The sequence below is a fragment of the Mustela nivalis genome, assembly GCF_964662115.1.
Source record: "Mustela nivalis genome assembly, chromosome: 7".
In the NCBI taxonomy this organism is placed as follows: domain Eukaryota; kingdom Metazoa; phylum Chordata; class Mammalia; order Carnivora; family Mustelidae; genus Mustela; species Mustela nivalis.
In genome coordinates, this window is record NC_139026.1 from 95,624,811 (window position 1) to 95,630,810 (window position 6,000).

Sequence of the window (6,000 nt, forward strand, 5' to 3'; positions counted from 1 at the left end):
AATTTTGTAAATGAAAATAATACACACACACACACGCACACACACAGTTAAATGTTCCATTAATACTCAAAAGCTTAAAAATAAAAAACAACAGTTCCCCACGCTTCATTGCTGCTCCTCAGAGGTAAATGCTTTCAACTTTTACTTATTTCTTCTGGCATCAACCTCTATATTTCTAAGTAATATACTATTATTTCTTGATTTATTAAGTTTAGACATTCTCAATTGATTTCCCACTAAGAAAAATCCTGTTGATTTTCCTATTAGTTTATTTATACCACTTTCCTGACCATTTCCTGTATCCCAATATTTTAAATAAAATTTTATCTTATTTTCAGTAATTAATAGTGTTTGCATTGTTAAGTATGTGAATATTGCTTACTGTTTAGTCAAATATTTTTCCTTTATAATACCATCTTTTTGTTTTTCTTAGAGTTAATTATTGCCTTGCTTTTTTACTTGCAGTATTTTAAATTTACTTTACTTTTTTTTGGTTCTTGCAGATGTCAGAACACTATCAGTAGTATTTTTAGATAGTTAAACAGATTATCATTCCATTTCAACTGATCCAATAAAGGATCACACTTTGATTTAGTTGTTATGTCCCTGTTCTCTGATTTAACCTATAATATTTTCTTCACTTCAAAAAAGAATCTTTTATAATACGGACATTTTTGAAAAGTATTAGTTATTTTGTAAAGCATGTCCTCATGATCAGATCTGGGTTATGCATTTTGGCAGAAATGCCACAGAAGTAATACGGAGTCCCTCTCAATGCATCATATCAGTGGGCATAGATATCAGTTTATCTCATTATTGGTGATGTTTTTAAGTTTGAACCCTTGGTTAAAATAGAGTCTGCCAAGGAGCACCTGGGTGGCTCAGTTGATTGTCTGCCTTCAGCTTAGGTTGTGCTCCTAGCATCCTGAGATCGAGCTCCACATTGGGCTGTCAACTCAGTGGGACATCTACTTCTTCCTCTCTTCTGGCTTGTGCTGTCTCTCTCTCTCTCAAATAAATAAAAATCTTTTTTTTAAAAAAAAATGGAGTCTCTCCACTGTAAAGTTAATTTTTTTCTTTTGTAACTAATAAATAATTCGTGAGGATATTTTGAGATTATCTAAATGTTCTGTTCCTCATCAAACTTTTACCTACTAATTTTAGAATTATTAATGATTCTTTAAAATCAGTTACTACTATGATGATTATGAATGATTTTTAACTCCCTCATTCCATCTACATTTACAAGTTGAAATTTCCATCTCCTTTATTTTTGTATTTATTATAAGGATGGACTCATGGGGTCACCTGGGTGGCACAGTCAGTTGAGCCTCTGCCTTCGGTTCAAGTAATGATCCTAGAGACCTGGGATTGAGCCCCACGTTGGGCTCCCTGCTCAGTTGGGAGTCTGCTTCTCCCTCTGCCTCTTCCCCAGCTTGTGCTCTCTCTCCCTTGCTCACTCTCCCCGCAAATAAATTAATAAAATCTTTAAAAAAAAAAAAGGAATGGACTCATGGATTATTAGTTTAATTAGTTATAAGCCATTTCTGTCATTATGTATTTCGTATTTATATCTGTACAACTTTATTATTATTTTTAAAAGATTATTTATTTGAGAGAGTGTGAGAGGGGGAAAGAGGGAGAGGGAGAGTGAATCTCAAGCAGACTCCATGCTGAGCGTGGAGCTGATGTGGGGCTGGATCTCACAAGGCTAAGATTATGACCCAAGCTGTAATCAAGAGTCAGTTGCTTAACCAACTGCTTTTGGCTGTGCTTTACCATTAACTCCAAGTGCCTGTGCATTCGTGTGCCCTTCTAGGACAAATTGGCACCAGCCACAGTGTGGCAAGACTCTCCCCCAGAGGATCAGCATGGGTCGGTGCCTCGCTGGCTTCCTAAAATTTGGAGTTTTGAAACCCAGCTAGTGGACCTCAGATAAAATATAGGAGCACTGCCCTGCTGGGTGAGCAGATGGCTTGGGCAAAGACAGGGTGAAGGCAGGGATCTAAGGGGATCATGTGCCTGGGACACATGAGGGGTTATTGTTCACTCTTCTGTGAGGGTTTCCTAAACAGTGGTGGTGTGAACTTTGCCTGCCCCCGACCCCGCCCCCTATCAGCACAGTGCCCACAGTGGAGGCTTGAGCCGATTATACCAAGCCACAGCCCCCTGCTAGGGCAAGTGTGCCTGAGAGTCAGAGTAGCAGTGGGCCCTCCCCCAGAAGACCAGCAAACCCCCCACACACACCAAGTCTACTGACCATAGAGTGCTGCAAAGCTTCAGCTCTGGGGCAAATAGGAAATAGAGTCTAACCTCTTTTAACAAGCAGACCAAAGCACACCCAGTTAGAACCTGCCACACACTGGCAAGTTCCCAACATTCTCCAACTCAGGCAAGGAGAAACACACACACACACACACACACACTCCTTCCTCCAGTTCCTCCACCCCTGCCTGTGATAACCATGTATCTAAACTCTTTTTTATGAGTTTGGTCTCACATATAAGTGAGATCATACAGTATTTGTCTTTTTCTGACATGCCTTCGAGGTCTATCCATGTTGTCACAAATGGTAGAATTTCCTCATTTTTTTATTGCTGCTAATATTCCATTATATATACACACCACAACTTTATCCATTCATCCATCCACAGACACTTAGGTTGTTTCTCTGTCTTGAGCAATATCAGTAATGTTGCTATGAACATGGGAGTCCAGATATCTTTCAGAGTTAGTGTTTTTATTTCCTCTGGATATATTACCAAAAGTGGAATTGCTGGGTCATATTGTGGCTTTATTTTATTTTTTAATTTTTTGTGGAACTTTCACCAGCAGGGCACAAAGATTCCTTTTTCTCCACATCAGTACTAGCATTTGTTATCTCTTGTCTTTTTGATGATGACCATTTGAATGGATGTGAGGTGATACCTCACTGTGTGTGTGTGTGGTTTTTTTTTTTTTTTTAAGATTTTATTTATCTATTTGACAGACGGAGATCACAAGTAGGCAGAGAGGCAGGCAGAGAGAGAGGAAGGGAAGCAGGCTCCCTGCTGAGCAGAAAGCCCTATGCGATGCGGGGCTTGATCCCAGGACCCTGGGATCATGACCTGAGCCGAAGGCAGAGGCTTTAACCCACTGAGCCACCCAGGTGCCCCTCAAGTTAATTTTTGTGGGTGGTATTAGATAAAGGTCCAGTTTTATTTTTTACATATGAATAATAAATTTTCCCAGCACTATTTATTGAAGAGACTATCTTTTTTCCAGTAAGTATTCTTGGCTCTCTTGTCAAATATAAGCTGATTGTATATGCTTGGGTTTATCTCTGGGCTCTTGATTCTTTTCCATTGGTCTAGCTGACTGTTTTTATGTCTACCATAATGTTTTAATCATTATAGCTTTATAGTGTAGCTTGAAATCAGGAAGTATGATGCCTCCTGCTTTGTTTTCTTGGGATTTCTTTGGCTATTAGGGGTCTTTTGTAGTTCCATATATATCACAAAGTTTTATTGTTAAATGGAAAGAACTTGAAGTTTATAAGCAAGAGAAACAATGAGGGGGTTCTTGGCTGGTTCAGCTGGTACAACATGTGACTTGATTTCAAGGTTGTGAGTCTGAGTCTCACATTGGGTATAGAAATTACTTTAAAAAAAGAAAAGGAAAAGAAAAAATAATAGAAAGTAGACAGGGGAAGAAGAGAAAAAAAAAAGAGACAAACCAAAAAACAGACTCTTCTTAACTACGGAGAACAAACAGTTACCAGAGGGAAGGTGGGTGTGGGGGATGGGTGAAACGTGAAGGGGATTAAGAGTGCACGTACCTTGATGAGCACTGAGTAACATAGAAGATTGTTGAATCACTGTCTTATATACCTGAAACTAACTTGACACTGTATGTTAACTATAATGGAATTAAAAATTAAAAAAAATAAAGAAGGCCTAAATATAAATGAAGAGATTATACCATGTTTACAGGTGGGTCAGAAGACTCAATATTAATTCTCAGAGGTCAGAAGACTCAATTGTTAATTCTCTAAAAAAGTGAAGAAAAGAAAAAAGAAAAATGGACAGAGGAAACGAAAATCTGAATGACTAATAAATATATAAAATATATTCATTTTCACTAGTAATCAGAGAAATGAAAAGTAAAACCACAGAGAGATATAGTTCCACATCCATAATACTGCCAAAAATGAAAGTCAGCCAATATTAGGAGAGAAGAATCTACACTTCTATGCAAGATTAATTTATAGAGCCATTTTGGTGAACAATTTGGGAAATACCTGATAATGTTGAAGTGCATTTGCCCTATGAATCAACAATTTCACTTCTAGATACAAATCATAAATATCATACATTTACACAAGAAGACCTGTACAAAAATCTTGAGTATTCTATTGTTTGAATCATGATAAATTGGAAATAACTTATCTGTCAATTTACAGGATAATGGATAAATTGTAGTATGTTCATACAATGGTTGGTTGATCTACCTGTCATCCACCTATCTATCCAACCATCCATCCATCCATGTGATTGTTAACATGAATCTTCATGAGGATTAAGCTATATATATCAATGTGGGTAAAATTTAAAAACATAATGAGTGATAAAAATAAGTTGCAGAAGATCTGAACAGTAGTATATCTTTTGTTTAAAGTGTTAAAACTTGCAGAAAGTCCTATATCTTGCTTATGGATATAAATATATATAGTAGCAGAACTAGTATGTTTATGAGAATAATAAACACTAAATTCCTGGTTTTAGTTACCTTTGTGGATTGAGGAAGGGTATGTTGGAGATGTCAATTGAACTAACATTATATTTCTTAAACTACATGTTAGATATATAGGCATAGGTGTTAATATTCTTTTTTTTAAAGATGTATTTATTTATTTAAGATTGAGAGAGCATGGGGTAGGGAAGGGCAGAGGGAGAGGGGAAGGAAAATCCGAAGCAGAGTCCCTACTGAGCATGGAGCCCGATGCAGGGCTGGGTCCCAGGTCCCTGAGATCATGGCCTGAGCTGCTCAACTGACTGAGCCACCCAGGCATCCCTAATTAATACTCTTTTTACTATTTTGTAGGGCACAAATATTTAATAACAAAAATGAAATTTAAAGAAGTCATAGTCTGTATAATCTCAAACTATAGGAACTTTACCCATTACCACACCTTGTGTATAATAAACAGTCAAAAAGCACATCTTGAATGTAAAAAACAACCCACATTTTTTCAACAGGGAGTAAGAATTTGAATCTACTTTTCTAGGTTCTCCTTTTAGTAGATACCATTGGAAATTTTATCGTGCCCATATATGGTTTTAAAAAATATGTTTAAGTAGATCATTAACAGAAACTCCTATTTATCTTCTCGATTGGTTTAGTAAAGCATTACGAAATAGTCCTTGCTGAGGAAACCAATCAATAAATGTGACAGTAAAATTTTAACCTCTAGGACCTTGCATCTAGTAGTCATTAAATAAATATTTGTTGAATGAAGCAAATACAGGAAGTATAATATTATGTGAAGTGTAAAGGCTGTTTTTCTGATGCTTTGAGGGGAAACTTTTTTTGAGAAGTTAGCAGTTGTGGGAATAAAAATCCATTTAATTGCTGACTGGAACTCGAAAGAGTGAGCACTCTCTCTGCAGGTTTAGGAGTTTTCCCATGGCTACACTATTTTGCACAGCTGACATTCATTTAGGTGCGCTGGGCAGGATAAACAAAACATTGATCTTTCTGTTAATGAAAGGCTTAAGCAAAACCTCTAAGTCATTAACTTCTTATCTACATAGAAAGCTGTGTCCAAGAATATTATCAATTAAAAAAGAAAATAGCATGTATATTATGAAAGCTCTGTTATAATAAGTTTACACATAAAAAATAAATTTATACATGTATATATACATACATGCAAGCATGTAGTTTGTGTGGGAGAGAGAGAGAGAGAAATAATCCCAATTGTTGGTTTGTCTCAGAGGCAGGATGGGGGTTGGAACTAAA